Source organism: Callorhinus ursinus, unplaced genomic scaffold (genome assembly GCF_003265705.2).
Source record: "Callorhinus ursinus isolate GAN/ISIS: 27379988/994484 unplaced genomic scaffold, GSC_fseal_2.0 scaffold59, whole genome shotgun sequence".
Taxonomy (NCBI): Eukaryota; Metazoa; Chordata; class Mammalia; order Carnivora; family Otariidae; genus Callorhinus; species Callorhinus ursinus.
This window is the reverse complement of record NW_027397121.1, coordinates 4,547,441-4,564,115: the sequence shown is the minus strand read 5'-3', so window position 1 is coordinate 4,564,115 and position 16,675 is coordinate 4,547,441. Positions and strand designations below refer to the sequence as shown.

General features: G+C 45.9%; 1 protein-coding gene across 8 annotated transcripts in view; it reads left to right on the top strand.

The window, feature by feature from the left end:
- The window catches only part of PNPLA1 (patatin like domain 1, omega-hydroxyceramide transacylase), a 43,821-nt gene that overhangs the window by 2,324 nt on the left and 24,822 nt on the right, over positions 1 to 16,675 (top strand). For 2 of the 8 annotated variants that reach the window (XM_073884779.1, XM_073884780.1), the window contains exon 1: positions 14,976 to 15,114. The exons of 3 other annotated variants lie outside the window; for them this stretch is intronic. The gene's annotated coding sequence lies outside the window, so the exon portion shown is untranslated. Of the gene's footprint in view, positions 1 to 12,973; positions 13,090 to 14,970; positions 15,115 to 15,736; positions 15,878 to 16,675 lie in introns of those variants that run through there. 3 more of the 8 variants (XM_073884782.1, XM_073884783.1, XM_073884784.1) reach the window with 3 other exon arrangements.

The window sequence follows — 16,675 nt, the reverse complement described above, 5'->3', positions numbered from 1 at the left end:
AGTGCGGGAGGAAGGGGTACCAGTGGGCTGCCTTCCTGCCTGGGGACCTCTGTGCTGGGTGAGAAGTCTGTCTTCATTGTAAAAAATAATAGTGATGCCCATTCACCGAGTAACTTATGGGCAAGATCATTTTTTTCCTTTGAGTATTTCACAAGTTATAAATTCTTTCTCACTGTAAAAAATTCAAACAATGCAAAAGTATACAGGGTTTTTCTTTTCAAAGCCTCCGCTTTGTCCCCAATCCCACGCTCCCTCCTGTAGCCAGTTCTAAGCACTGTGCTTAGATCCTTCTAGATCTTTTTTTTTTCACTTAAAAACATTTTTTAATTGCAGTATGGTTAACATAGAGTGTTGTATCCATTTCAGGTGTACAATATAGCGATTCAGCAATTCTATACATTACTCTGTGCTTATCCTGACAAGTGTGCTGTTAATCCCCTTCACCTGTTTCACCCATCCCCCACCCATCTCCCCTCTGGCAACCACCTGTTCTCTATGGTTAAGAGTCAGTTTGGGGGTTTGTCTCTTTTTTTCCTTGTTCATTTGTTTTGTTTCTTAAAGTCCACCTGGGAGTGAAATCATGGTATTTGTCTTTCTCTGACTGACTTATTTCACTTAACATGATACCGTCAAGGTCCATCCACATCGTTGCAAATGGCAAGATTTCATTCTTTTTTATGGCTGAGTAATTATCCATTCATCTATCAATGGACACTTGGGCTGCTATTATAAATAATGCCGCAATAAACATAGAGGTGCATATATAGCGGAATTGCTGGATCATATGGTAATTCTATTTTTAACGTTTTGAGGAACCTCCATACTGTTTTCCACAGTGGCTGCACCAGTTTGCATTCCCACCAACAGCACATGAGGGTTCCCTTTTTCCCACACACGCACCAACACTTGCTGTTTCTTGTGTTTTTGATTTTAGTCATTCTGACAGGTGGGAGGTGCTGTCTTCTTGTGGTTTTGATTTGCATTTCCCTGATGATGAGTGACATGGAGCATCTTTTCATGTGTCTGTTGGCCCCCCTACATCTTTTTTAATGCCCAGAGTCCTCTTTGAATGTAGCAGTTAATGCTTCAGTCGCACAATAGACCCTAGAACAAGCCTTCAGAAAGGAGCTGGGTGAGAGCCCGCACTTTCTTGTCTGGGAATCACAGAACTCCTGCCCTTGGAGACATCCTGCCTCTGGGATCCTCTCCCTATCCAGGTATCTGTGTCACTCACCTGCTCCGTTGCTCCCAACCTCTTCATGTCTTTATTGCGACTTCTTAAAATACACCATCTGAGACAGTCAGTGGTGTTTCCATCCTCTGGCATTCAAGGACTTGTCAGAATTCATTCATTTCAATCGGATCAACCCATACTGTCAAAAACGGACTCGGACAGGCTGAGGGGAGAGGCACTAGAACCCATGGGAAAACCTCCCTGTAGGTGTGACTAAGGCCTGGACCACGCACACTGCCCGTGATCAGGAGAGTTCAAGGAGGATGCACATGGGACTTGCCCTTGTCATTCAGCAGCCTGTTTATGAGATTTATCCATGTCATTCCAGCCTCCTTCATTTGGGTTAACTGCCACGTAATTTACTGTTAACCAGCACTTCCTTATATCAGGCACTGTTCTAAGTCTTCAGCATATTAACTCAACCAGTCCTCATAGTAACCCCCTGAGGTGAAAACTACAATTGCCTCCATTTACAGAGGAGGAAACTGAGTCACAGAAGGTTTAACTAATTTGCCTAAAATGATACAAACAAGCACGCTGTAAATCTGGGATTAGAACCCAGTCTGGCCTCACTTTTTATTTACTTATTTATTTATTTATTTTTATTAAAAATTTTTTTAAAGATTTATTTATTCTAGAAAGAGAGAGGGTGTGCACAAGTGGAGGGGGGAGAGCTGGGGGGGGGAGGAGACTGTGCTGAACACAGAGCCCAATGTGGGGCTCAATCTCACGATCCTGAGATCGTGACCTGAGCCAAAACCAAGAGTTGGACACTTAACTGACTGAGCCACCTAGGCAGCCCTGGCCTCACCTTTTAGACCACTCTGTTTCTTGACAAAGCAGTGACAGGGAGTGCAGATGCTGGTTGTATGGATCCTAGGGTCAGGGAAGTCTCTCGGAGCAGATGGAATTTGCACCTGGACCTGGAGGGGGTGAGGGAGTGAGCCACGAGACTATCTGGGGAGAGCATTCTACAAAGAGGGACAAGTGACTTGTGAAACTCCCTGTCATCAGTCAGAAGCAGAGCAAGAAGCAGGACTCCATTTCCTGACTTTCTTTGGGATCTTTACCTCTTTCAGTATATATTCCATTAAGACTATATCATGGCTCATCTAGCCATTCTGTGGATGGAACAGCCACCTTTTTGTTATCAGCAACACTGCAATGAACATCCTTGTTTATGTCTCTCATGCCCACATAGAATGTTTTCCTAGGATATGCATTCACATTAACATTACCAGACTTGAGGCGCCTGGGTGGCTCAGTTGGTTAAGCAGCTGCCTTCCGCTCAGTTCATGATCACAGGGTCCTGGGATCATCGGGCTCCTTGCTCAGCAGGGAGTCTGCTTCTCCCTCTGCTGCCCCCACCCTGCTTTTGAGCTCTCTCTCTCTCTCTCTCTGTGTCAAATAAATAAAATCTTAAAAAAAAAAAACCACAAAAAACGTTACCAGACCTGACTAAAGTATTCTTCCGAAGTGTTTGTACCAATTTAATCACTAGCAGTGTATACAAGTACGAATCTCCCCACAATGTCACCAGCTCCTGGAACTGTCAGACCTCGAAGTTCTAAGTCAATCTAATGAATGTGAAACTATATCTCATTTTATTTTGCTTGTTTAATCTTCATATCCTGATTGGTAGTCATGTTCAGCATGTTTTTATCGTACGTGTTATCTGTGTATTTATTGCCTACTTGTGCGCCCTCTTCTGTGACTTGCGTGTTTGCTCTTGAACTTTTCCTGTTTTCTTTTCCAACCATTACCTTGTTCTCTTTAACTTGCGGACGTTCTTTATATAGCCTGCACGTGAATCATGCGTCAGTTAGAAGCATTGCTGCTCTCCTGTTTCACTGCATGGCTTGTTTTTTTATTTTGGGGATGTCTTTTGTCATTCAGAAAATTTCAGTCTGAAGCACAGTCAAATGTATCAGTCTTTTCCTCTTACAATTTCCGTTTTAATATCTTTACTTTGTTACAATTATATCTTCTATATTTCCTTTCAAAAGTTCTGGGATTTTTTGCTCTTCAATTAATCCAGCTGGAATTTATTTTGTGGCTAGTTTAAGGTAGAAATAAAAATTTTTTCATTGTTTTGCCACATGATTACCAATTTCCTCACCACATTTATAAGCAACCCTTTTCACCCTGGTTTGAGATGCTCCCTGTGGCTTATTCAAGCTCCTGGATTCTCAAGGGTCTGTCCCTGGAGTCGCTCTTCCCTCCCACTGGTGAATTTGTGTATTGCTGCACCACATCCCGCTGTTTTAATCACCGTAGCCTTATTATAAATGGCCATCCCTCTCCTCTGCTCCTTTCTTGATTTATTATTCAAGTATTACCTCTGTTATTCATGACCCTTCTTTCCTCCTTGTGAAAAAACTCTGTTGGGATTTTAATTGAAATTATATCTTCCCATTTATAAATATAGTCTCTCTCTCTATTTCTTCTGGCCTTTTATGTCATTCAATAAAGATTCTGTATCTTTTATTGGATTTATTAGCCTTTGTTGCTATGAAAAATGGGTTCTTTTTTCCAATGGCATTTTCTAATCTAACCGATTACTGTTGATATAGAGGAATGTTGATTGTTTTTGCATATCGATCTTGTTTTGAGCAAACTTGTGAACATTTTTAATAGTTCCAGAAGTTTGTTGGTAGATTATTTCATATTTTATATGTAAACAATCACTGTATCTCCATATAACCAGAGGTTTATCTCTTTTTTAAAAAATTCTTTGGGGTGCCTGGCTGGCTCAGTCGGTTAAGCCTCCGACTCATGATTTTCGCTCAGATCATGATCTCAGGGTCATGAGATCGAGCCCCACGCTGGGTTCTGTGCTGGGTATGGAGCCTGCTTAAGATTCTCTCTCCCTCTCCCTCTGCCCCTCTTGTCTTCCCCCATTCATGTGCGCATGCTCTCTCTCTCTTAAAAAAAAAAATTCTTCAACATGTGGCCTGTGGGGCCTCTCTCCTCTGGTCACACTCCCTCCTCTTGTTCCAGTGAGCTTGCTGCCCTGAGATTGCCTGTTTTTTTCCTGTGAAAGCAGAGGCAGCAATGGGTCCACCTTCTGGAGATGTGTGCCAAGCCCTGTGATAGGACCAATTTGGGGTACGTGAAAATGTTTGTAAAAACACTTAGCACGGTGCCTGGTTTTCATTAGTGGTGCAGTAAAGGTTTCTATTCATTCATTCATTTACCTGAGGATAGATGGTCTTTGTGACAACTGGTGGGGGGACTCAGAATTTCCAATCTGGTCAAAAGTGGGTCTGGGAACTTGCCCCCAGGTGTAGTTGCATAATTTTGAAAAATAAAATTGTTTCTTATTAAAGAATGGGGATTTGGTGGACTTAAAACCCCATCTCCGCTTTAGCTACTACTTGGCACCTTTCCCCCTATAAAAACTACACGGCATGCCCCTCCTTTCTTCCTCCCTTCCTTCAACAAGTATTTTCTTTTCTTTTTTTTAATTTTATTTATTTATTTGAGAGAGAGAGAGAGAGAGCACAGCAGGAAGAGGGGCAGAAGGAGAGGGAGAAGCTGACTCCCCGCTGAGCAGGGAGCCCGATGTGGGGCTCGATCCCAGGACCCTGGGATCATGACCCGAGCCGAAGGCAGACGCTTAACGGCTGAGCCACCCAGGTGCCCCATTCTTTTTATTATTGAATAATATTCTATTGTGTGGATATAACACATTTTATTTACCTATTTGTCAGGTGGTATACATTTGGGTTGTCTTTGCTTTGGGCTATTATGAATAATGCTGCTATAAACCTTTGTACATTTTTTAACACTTTATTTTTCCTTTTAACTACTTGTGATTTTTTTTTAAATTTTATTTTATTATGTTATGTTAGTCACCATACAATACATCATTAGTTTTTGATGTGGTGATCCACGATTCATTGTTTTTGTATAACACCCAGTGCTCCATGCAATACGTGCCCTCCTTAATACCCATCACCGGGCTGACAAATCCCCCCCCCCCCCCCCCCCCACTCCCCCCCCCCTTCTTTTTTCCCTTCCTTCTCCTAATGTCCTCCATACTAATCCTTATTGGCCTTTTAGCTAAGATCAAGTACATTTTTAACACTTACTAATAACTTTTCTTTAACGAAAAGATTTCAAACATGTTGAAGAGGGCAATATCTGTCATGGACTCCCAAAGACCCATCCTATAACTTCAGTAGTTATCAGCATTCACCAACTGGGTTTCAACCACAGACTCTCGGCCCCGCCTTGCTTTGTTTTGTTTTTTTTATATATTTTTTGTTTTGTAATGATTTTAAGCTCATGTGGAAGTTGCGTGTAGCCTCACCAGGCTCTGTTTTCTGCGCCAGTGTTCTGGAACAAGTGTCTCTGTGCAGATCAGGACTGGGAGCCCGAGGAAGCCCAAGGGAACAGGGCTCATTGATCTGCTTGCAGCCAGATAGTGAGGGGCAGGCACCTGCTTCCCAAGCTGCTTCCCAGCTCCTCCCGGTGGGTGAGGGGAGCGACCAGGGGACGGAGCTGACATTTAGCTGAACTCATCAAGTGACTTTGTTTTGGCCTCTAGAAGTAATTATTTCCCAATACCTCTCACTCTGCCTTCTCAACAATGATAGCCTTGACCTCCCCACCCCCACCCCCACTGCCCCAAACACCCAAACCACTAAATAAAATATTAAAAGGGTGGGGCCCAGGATCAGGCCTGGATTTGGGAGCTTTTCTTTTTGCTTCCACAAGAATGCCGTCCCTATGGAACGTCTCCCCATCCTGCAAGGCCTACCTCAGACGTCACCTCCTCTGAGAGTGAATCCTGATTCCCATCAGGCACTGAACCCCTCGTGCTCCCACAGCCAGCTCTAGGATAGCGCTTGTCTCAGAGACCAGAATCCCCATGGGAAAGAGCACCTGACTAGGAACCAGGCTCTCGGGATTCTGAGGCCCAAAGTGTCCCGCGGTCAGATTAAGAGCCTAGCTGTGGCCACATGCATTGTTTTCACATGGTCTTTCACAGTAGGATTTATTAAGGAGGGAGGTGGGGTTCAAAGCAAAGCTGGTGTGACCCCAACATCCAAACTCTCTCCACCCCTCCTTTCCCTCTAGTCCTACGAACCCACTCAGCAGTGAGTGACCTTGGATAAGACACCTTGAGCTGTAGCTCAGTTACTGTACAATGGGGGAGAATAGTGTCTGGCTCCCCCTCTCCATGGCCTGGCTCTGGGAATCACAGTGGTCCCTCTGAACAAGCTTTGCAAACAAGGGATTGCTTTGGTTGGGAGAGCAGAGGCTTCAGCAAGGCAGAAGAGCACTGAGAAGACTCACTCATGTGGTCTTTGCACTCCAGCCCCTCAAGGCTGGTGTGGTGGCTCCACAGAGTTAGGACCCAGGTTTCCTCCACTGTGGTATTCACAGTCCAGCAGGGCTCCCCACAATGTCTTCATTCCAGCTAGTTGGGGAGGGCACACCTCTTCCCTTTGAGGGCAGGCCTTGGCGGTGACACATATCATGTCACCTTACATCCCATGGATCTGAACTTAGTCACAGGGCCACACCTGACCTCAAGGGAGACTGGAAAATAGAGACTTTATTCTGGGAAGCCATGTGTCCAGCTAAAAATCATAGATTCAGTTACGAAGGTAGAAGAAGAGAATGGATGGTGGGGATAACCAGCAGTCTCTGCCATAACCACCATACTTGGAGATATGACGATGATGGAAAAACTCAGTCCCTGTCAGGGACCAAGACCATGACTCCATAACCACCAGGTCAAGTCCAGTCTGTTGGCTGGGGAGGGGCTCAGTTCTGAGCCAACAGTGGGCTGCCCTCCTGGCAGCTGGGGGTGTGAGTGCCTCAGTCTTGCTATGGGGCCTGGGCAGGGCACCACGGCACCCATTACATCCCCTGCCTAAAATGACCTTCCAGTTTTCTCTCGAGAGATGTCACCTCCTCCCAAGACACCTTCCCATTGTACCCTACTGGATCTCTTTCCACGATCTCTAGTTTACCCACAGAATCTGTCCACCTGTCTAGCACTTGATGATATACGGTCATAATTGTTTCAGAAGCTGTGTCTTATTTCATCAACTAGATTGGTTGAGCCACCTGAGGTCTTATGGGTCCCATGGCTCCACAAACTGCTTGTCAAGCAAGAAATGCTTGATAAACTCCTGATGACTGCTGGCCATTGGCAGGCATGACATTGAATGTGTTTTTGCAATTTCTATTTTGGGGTTTACCTGACTCTTAGATAACTTTCTGCACTTACGGATATGACTTGACTTATAATACTAGAATTTCATAGAAGGGAGGTCACTGAGTCCAACTTTTTCATTTTATAGATAATTGTATTTAGACTTTGGGAGAGGAAGTAACTGGTTGAAGGCAGACCTTGCTTAAGCCAGTGTTTCCAAACTGTGTTCCGAGAAACCCTAAAGTTCTATGGGAAGGAGAGAGGCAGGGAGAGGACACACACTGAAGCCCCGGGACCTTCCCCCGCTTCAAAAATTATAGTGCTGCTATTGTCCATTCTTTTTAAAATTTCATTTAGAGGAAATTTTCCAGTGATTTTTTTTTTAAGTAAAAAAAAAAAAAACACTGTTTGAATCTAATCCACTTAATGTGCAAAGAGATTGAGGGCCAGATTCTGGATGAATTACAGTGATAAAATAGACTGTTCATTCATTCATTCATTCATTCATTCATTCATTCATTCTAGGTCCTAGGGATCCAGCAGTGAACAAAACAGCTCTCTGCCCTCATGAAGTTGACATTGTCTTGGTGAAATCAAACCATAAATAACCAAACCCATAGAAAAACATCAGCATGCATGCTCCAAGGAGAAAATAAAGCAGGAGAAGGGTGTGGTCAATGATTCAAGGGTGAAGTTTCAGGTGCGCAGGTCAGGGGAGGCCTCTCAGAGGCAGAAGGAAGGGAGGAGGAGCCATGTGAGCTCAGAGAGAACGTTCCAGGCTGAGAGACGTATGGCACAAATGCACTTGAATTCTCAGAAAGGAAGGCAAGCTGTCCTGGACAAGAAATGGGCTTTAAAAGGACCTTGCAAAGTACATGAGAGGGATAGAGGAGCAGCACAGGCCCTGCCCCACATACTTGGGCACAGCAGGACCCAGCACGCCCCCTCCCATGGAGACGGAGTCCACTACAGGTGTGTTGGTCTGCCTCCCACATCTGGACCAGTGCTGCTTCAGGCCACTCCTGCCATCCCAGTGACCAAAGGCCTCCTGAGGCCCTGGAGTCAAGCATGGCTGAAGTTATGGTCATTGGCAGGTGGCTCAGGTGTGTTCCAGGCATTGGGCCCACTGGGGCCTCAAGGACCTGTGCTGGGAGGACGAGACTGCTTTGTGAGAAACTTGGCTCTGGTATCTCCTTTCTTCAGTCACCCATGCGCCTGTCTTTGTCACTCAGTCGAGGAACAAGACACCCCAGGGTTGGTGAGAATGAAGCTCCCAGGAAGGAGGAGGCTGGAGCAGGTGTTTCAGCTCTGCCACTAATCACAGTGGGTCCTTGGCCAGCCGGTGACCTGCCTCGGCCTTGGTTTTCCCATCTCTAACTTGGGGGCGGGGGGAGGTGGGAGCACATCCTTTGGACATTGCAGTGAGGGACAAAAGAAGTCATGGATGTTCCTGGCACAGTGCCTGGCAAATATTAGTCACAAAATAAGTCTTTGATGAGTGAAGGCTGAGTGAATGGAAGAACAAGTAAAAAGAAAACTATCTTGAAATAGAAAAGCGTAAGTAAAGCAGCATTTTTTCAAACTTCACTGAAGAATGTCCTTCATTGTTAAACTTATTAAAACAAAGATTACTAGACAACCACCTGGTCCAATTAATATTTTTAATATTTTAACTGTGAGCCCATGTGCACAAAGACTTAGCTTTCCTGGAAATTCTGTGTGGCCTGGGCAGTGGCAGGACCCATCTGAGCTGGTTTACCTTGGCCCTGGCCAGGCACCCCAGGGTTATCACCAACTCAGGATCAATTCCCATGATAATTACCCTGGTAGGTTGTGTCAGTTCAAACTCTAAACCACAGGTAATGTAGGCAAGGGGCTTTGAATTTTTATGGGAGCCTGTGTTTTTTTCACCCAGAGCCCTGGGCAGAGATAAGCTACTGGCACCTTTCACTGGTCCAGCAGTTGTTGGAGCATCCTGGCTTTCAGCAGCGGTCTCAGTGCCCCTCACACAGCCCAGGACCACAGCCTCTGCCCCTGCCCGTTTTTGGTCTGATAACCACATCGTCAGCTTTCTCTCTGCTGGCGCTGCCTTTCAAGTTCCTTCATTTGTTCCCCTACTTTCTTGTGAGTTCAACCATGTCTCACGATTTTTGTATCAGGCTCTCTGTTGTTGTTGTTGTCGTTCCTATTCCTGAAGCTGGAAATGTTCCTGGACTGCTGGAGCAGAAAGTCTCTCCAAAGTTCTTTAAGACCGGAATGGGAACCTCCATTTTTTTCCTGGGCGTGCGTGCGTATGTGTCCCTGCGTGCGTACGCACCTGCACGCATGCGCATATGTGTGTGCGCCTCCCAGACGGAACCTGGAGTTTCGTCCTGGGTGCTAGGTGCGCTTTCAGAATCAAAATGTCTTCATCGGAAATCATTTCCAGTTACTTATCTGCCCGAGATGGCAACATTTCCTATAAAAATTCACTCTGCTCTGATTCATGTCCTGATGCCATCTATTAACAGCTATTTACCAGGCACTTAGAATGTGCCAGGTACTGTGCTCAACGTCTTGCACGAATCATTTACTCTAATTCTCTCACAACCCCACAAGGCAGACGCTGTATTTATACCCATTTTAGAAAGGAGGAAACAGGTATTTAGAGAGATTAGATAAACTTGACAGGGTTTATGCAGCACAGCCAAGACTGAGCTCTTTCTTAATTTCTACCTTCTCCATCCTCTTAAATCACAAGTTCAGATGTTGCTTTGAAAGCACCTCGACAGCTTTCCTGCCAAACTCTGTGGCCAAGCAATTATTTGCACATTGCTTAAGAAAGTGGGATCAAATGACATAATAAATGCAAAAAGGACTTTTTATAAAATGCTGTAGAAGTGACATCACTGCGTGGTGATGGTTGTAACTCCAACTACCATGTTGAGATCAGTGTCTTTTAAGTCAATCAAAGTAAAATGTGTTTACATGTTTAACCTTTCCAGCCAAGTGGATAAAGGTTTCTTTTCCCCAAACAATCCTCTCAACTCTTAAGTTGAAAAGAATTGAATGGCAAATCTAGTCAAACTCTGAATGTGTTGGGTACACAGTAGAAACATTTAACAATTTAGGAAACAACTCATGCGGTTGACATCCTGCAATCCGTTTCCCCCAACAACAGCAGGCGTTAACTGAGCCCCTGTTGAGTGGCAGGCTCTGTGTGCCTAACAGCCTTGGTCATCTGTGTTTGTTGTGGTTTGTTTGTTTGTTTTACTTCAATTATAATAAATGTTCAATTCTGGAATATTGCTAGATTTACAGAAAGGTTGCTGAGACCATACAGATAGTTTGATATGTCCTTCAGCCAGTTCCCCCCTAATGTGAGCGAGCATCTTCATAACTATGGTACACTTGTCAACACTAAGACATCAACATTGGTACATTACTATTCATGATATATTTTGCCAGTTTTTCTACTAATGTCCTCTTTCTGTCCCAGGATCTAATCCAGGATCCCTCACTGCATTTGGCGGATCTATTTCTAAACCTGCTCACTCAGTATTGATAGTATTGTGTTCCTTGCTTCACTTTGGGATTTAATTCAGCAAAGGTAGTGAGCTCCATTTCCAATTATATAGGGAAAACAGGCAAACAAATGATAAACCTCCAGACCAGTTTGACTCCCATTTGAGTCAGGAGTTGACACATTGCTCCAACTCTGTCCTCATGAAACCACCACATAAGGAAGAATCTCCTCCTCAATCTCAGCTCAGGGCCTTGTGTCCATCAATGTGTGGGCAAGAGTTAGAACCAGACTTGACAGAGAAAACTATTCTGTGGTTTGCTTTCTCACAACCCCGGTGTGAGGGTGAGTCACTGAAGGTTTCGCCTTCCTGACTACCAGTTGGAAAGATTCCTAACAGCCCAGTAGAAAAGATATTCTTTGATCTCCCTCTTCAGTTCATTCATTCATTCATTTTGTTAAACATTCATTATTAATTTATTCAGCAAACATTTATTTACTACAATGTGTCAGGTACTAAATAAGTGTTGGGGCCCTAATGGGGAAACAAAACAAATAGTCCCTGCTTGCGGGACATTAGTGTATTTATTCATTCTTGAACACCTACTAAGTGTTCAACAGTGAGCTAGGGAATCATGTGGGAGAAGGGTATTCTTAATACAGGCCCTGTCCTCAAGGGATGCAGCTAGCCAGAAAAACAGGGCAGGCCACTCAAGACAGCCTGAGATAAATGGCTGTGGACAGTAAGGGGAGACAGAGAGCAAACAGTGGGGGTGAGCAGGGAGGGCTTCAAGGAGGAGGCCCAGATCTTAAGCGGGGCTTAAAGGTGAGGTCTGCATGGTTAAAAAAAAAAAAATGGTGTGTATAGAAGGGAAATAAGCAGGATTGTGCACTTGTGTTTACCCAGGAGAGATGAGACAGACTGTCCTGAGAAGGGGCTCTGGGTGTGGGGATAGAAGAGCATATGTTTGAAGATGTGATTTGGGTTCTGTTGCTCTAAAGAGAGTCTTCCTGTCTCCCAGGGACATTTGAGCCCTTAGGACCTTAGGAGGTGTACCTAAACTAAGTCCTAGAAAGGCAGATACCAAGAGCCTTCGTGGAACCACCCCCTTGCCTCACAGTGGGAAACAGAGGCTCTGAGAGGCGGAGGGCGTGTCCCTGGTGAAGGGAGCCACCTGCGGTGGAAAGAACACTGGCTTGGGGGCCCTCAGGATGTGGAGGCCTAGCTCTGCTGTTTTCCAGCTGTGTGACCTTGGGTGAGTTACTGGTGAGCCTCTGTTTCCTCATCTGTGAAGAGGTAACTAGAGTACCTACCTCAAGGGGTAGGTCTCTCCCTGTTCTCAGGGGAGTGTCGTGAAGATGGGACAAGACAACAAGGCGTCCAGAGCCTGGCACAGCAGCCAGTGTCAGGGAGATACCAGGAGGTGGTAGCAAATGTGGTAAGTCCAGTAAGCAGCGGGGAGAGACTAGGACACTGTGGTTTTAAGAGAGCTTCAGGACTCCAAGACCTAGATGGAGAGAGATGTAGATAACAGACCTGACCATCCGAAGTCTTGGGCAGCTGGGGCAGAGAGTATCCACAGTCAGCAGAAATGAGCTTTCGTTATCATGGTGGTGGAAGAGAGAGGCATGAGTGTTCCTCTGCGGTGGCACCCTAACTTGAGCATATCTTGAATGAGGAGATGTTCAGAGATGGCCTTCGGTCTGTAGAGCAAAGACTCACTTGGAGGTCTCTTGACCACCCCCCCACACATACACACACAAAACAAAAACAAAATAAAACAAAACAGAAACAGCTTTTAAGACTAGAGGGTGACTAGTTCACAGCTCTTGCTTTATCCCGGGGGAGTCCCCTCAGTAATGCAGGGAGGGTCTGGAGAGTAGGAGAGGCCAGAGCCTAGAAAGGGGACAATATTGGTTTCTACCTTGGAGCAGGATCCCAAAGAGACTTCTGGGTCCACCAAAGAAAACAGAGAGAAAAGAGCAGGGGCAATGGCCCTCAGAACATTCTGAGGTTCCAGAGAACTTTCTAGATACATTACCTTTCTGCCTGTTTTATCTCAAGGTGATCAACAGATCCTTCAGTGGAAAGTTGGGGAGATTGTGCCCGGATTCTGGGGGAGAGGCACGCAGGGGCCGGATGCTGGAAAGAGCCCCACGGGTACCTGGATAGGAACCCAGGTGAGGCACCAGTGGGAGACACTGCTGTTTCCATGGCAACCTGATATAAAGTGATATGAACTTTTAAAGCCAATTCTGTAGTAAACTCTTAGGGTTAGAAAAAGGTCTGCGTGAAAGATTGTTATTGGTAGAAGAGTATTGGTTTGGCGGTTTGGGTTTTTTTGTTTTGTTTTGTTTTTCCAGTGCTTACTAGGGCGGAGTTATTTTGCCTTTGGCTAAAGCCTATATTACATTCAGAACAGAGTAGAAAAATGTGAGTTTTCTCATACATTCTACTTCCAGTTTCTGTTAACATAGACTGTGTGACCTAGGGTATATCCACCCTTATTCATTTCTCCATCCATCCAACCACTCAGCCATCCGGCCGTATTTATGGAGCTTATTCTTCATCCTGGGCTCGATTTCTTATCTGCAAAATGAGAGAATTAGTCTGGTTTCGTATTTTGACCTAGGCTCCTAACATCTCAGGAGTTTCAAGGTGGTGCTTTCAACAGCCACCTTCCTAGGCTGGGATGGGGCGACCCGGCAGGGTCTGAGACCCCACTTGGCTTCAACCTAGAACAGCCCTGCTTTTAGCTGTTTTATGTATTGGGTTTCCACTTGAGATTTCTTTTGAACAAAGGCTCCCTGACTGAAAAATCGCTGCCCCAGAAGGTCTCTCTGGATCTCCCGGTTGCAACAGTGCCGCTTCAAGCCAAACTGTTTTTCAATCAATGCCCCTGCAGTGTGGGGAATGGAAATAAAATGGCGAATAAACCATGGTCACTACCCCTCGGGGGCTCGCTGTCACTGTGAGGATAAACTGAGATTGTGCGTGAAAACCCGCTTGGGTAAAAGACTGTTGTTAAGATAATAATAATTTTTATTATTATAGTGCAGTTGGGCAGTCAAGATATGCCCACAGGGAAATGCAGCCTATAATTCAGCCTGCAATTAGGGACCAGGTAGGAGCAGCAGACTCCCAGGTGCTCCACGCAGGGACTCCGAGAATTGTAGGGCTTTCCTGGGAACGCAACTCTGCTCGCCGCCGTCTCCCCTGGGGCGGCTGCGCTGCCTGATTCCCCCCACCGCCACCCCCACCCCCCCACCGCCACCCCCACCCCCCCCACCCGCGCTTTCCGTGCCCGCCGCTGGGGAGCCGGGCTGGCGGCGGGAGGAGGGGGGCCCCTGGCGGTGATTGGCTGAGCCAGAGGTTGTTGCTAGGCTACCAGTCCGCGGGAGACTAGGGCCACGTAGTCCCATCCTCCACGGCACATCCTCCCCACCGCAGACCCCATCCGGGCACCCTGTGAAGGAGATTCCCCAGCAGTTTACATTGTCAGCCGCCAAGTGTCCATTTTTCTAGGATTTTTTTCACTTAGCAGGAGGTCATGTGGAGGAGGGGAAGAGAAGCTGTGAATAATCATCTTGAATAAGCTGCTTCTCTTTCTGGACCTCAGTGACCTCCTTCGATTCCTGAGGTCCATTCATTTATTCATCATCCATGCATGCGTTCATGTTTATTAAGTGCCTCCCGTGTTCCAGGGACCATATCAGGAACTAGGGACAAAAGCATAAACAAGATAGGGGCCATCCTTGCTCTCACGAAGCCGGGGCGTGGGGGCTGGGGGGTGGGGGGGAGTGGAGGACATTAGACATTTAAGCAAATAAATAAGATAATAAGATAAACATACATCTAATCCCCTTCCTTCCTCTTCAGTGATATTTCTAAGCCCTGTCCCTTTTCCCTACTAAATTTGTAGGGCCCCCCAAAGTTGACAAGGGAGGGAGTGCGATGCTAACAGTGCCTTTACTGCATCACAGCTGACCTATCACCTCACTGCACTCTGAAACAGAGGGACACTCTCATCTCCTCAGTGCTTTTACTTTGCTCTTTTGCATCCCAAAGTGAGCCTGAGCACACCTTAATAAAGATATGGGGCAGGGATCATTGTCCCCTGTTCAGGTGAGAAAGTCGAAAGCCAGAAACATCAAGAAGACTTCTCCATGGTCACGAGGAGAATTACTGGCACAACCTGACCGATAGTGAGCACTTACTATGTGCGGGCACTTTTTTTTTTTTTAAGATTTTATTTATTTAACAGAGAGCAAGAGAGCACAAGCACGGGGAGCGGCAGGCAGAGGGAGAAGCAGACTCTTCACCGAGCAGGGAGCCCAATGCGGGGCTCGATCCCAGGACCCTGGGATCATGACCTGAGCTGAAGGCAGCCGCTTAACGACTGAGCCACCCAGGTGCCCCATGCAGGCACTTTTAAAAAACAATCTGCCTCATAACAACCCACTTAAGGTATTATTATTCCCATTTTATAGGTGGCAAAATTGAGACTGGAAGAAGTTATTTGACTTGCCAGTGATGGCCCAGGATAGTATGTGGCGAAGCTGGGATTTAAACCATGTCGCCCGGCTCCACAGCCTGAGCTCTTTCCACAAAATGGATCTGGTCCTAGAAAAGAGTAGAAGACTCTCTGAGTGGCTGAGACCTGGAGTTGTTTCCAAATGCCCTTCGAAATCTCCTAGTCCCTGGATCTTATTTATTTATTTTTCTATTGAAATTCTTGGCACAATAGACTCATAAAACTTGATGAACTGGCCACAGTTACCAGTACAGTTGACCTTGTTATCTATCCATCTATCTGGGATGATCTTGCCTTCAAGCTTTTACTGGGTAATGACATCGAGTGGCTCTTCCTTGTGAGCATCTCCCATCACTTGCTTTTCTTCCGTGTCAGGTTTTATTGAACAAATATTGGGCACCCACCAAGGGTCGTGAGAGGCTTGGTAGGCAAAAGTGAGTATGGCCCATCCTTGCCCTTGAGGAGTTCCCAGCTAATAGCAAAGGTTTCTGAAGGGCCTTCCATAGACAAACCACAGTGATAGGCCTTAGAGAGGGGAGGACCATAAGGATCTTCCCCCATAGAATCTTCTTCTTGGCTTAGGAGACAGACCGCTCTTAGATAATAAAAGGTGTGAAAGGAGGTGGGAGGAAGCAGAAGTGAATGTAGCAAGTGTGGGTTGGGGGTGGGAGAGCCAACCTTGAGTCTCCTGCGGTGCTGCTTTTAAATCCCATCTTGCTGTGGTCAGTGTGGGATACTGTGTCTCGGAGCCCAGCAGCCTGCAGCTTGGAAGGAGGCCTTTAAATGGGAGAAGGTGCTGGAAAGTACAGAGATGCATAAAGAAGCAAGTTAAATTTATCCTTTCTCCCAGCACCCAGCAATTGCTATGCTTAACACTTGACTTTCTACCAACAGAGACTTGTTTAACGAGAAGATTAGTTGCTTCTCCCTTGGCTGGGAAAAGAGAGAGAAAAAAGGGAGAGACACATTGTAGTGTCTGCCTCTGGCTCAGGTCATGATCTCCATGATCTCAGGGTCCTGGGATCAAGCCCTGCATCGGGCTTTTTGCTTAGCAGGGAGTCTGCTTCTCCCTCTCCCTCTCCCTCTGTGCTCTCTCTCTCAAATAAATAACAGAAAGAAAGAAAGAAAGAAAGAAAGAAAGAAAGAAAGAAAGAAAGAAAGAAAGAACGAAAGAAGAAAGAAAGAAAAGAAAGAAAGAAAGAAAGAAAGAAAGAAAGAAAGAAAGAAAGAAA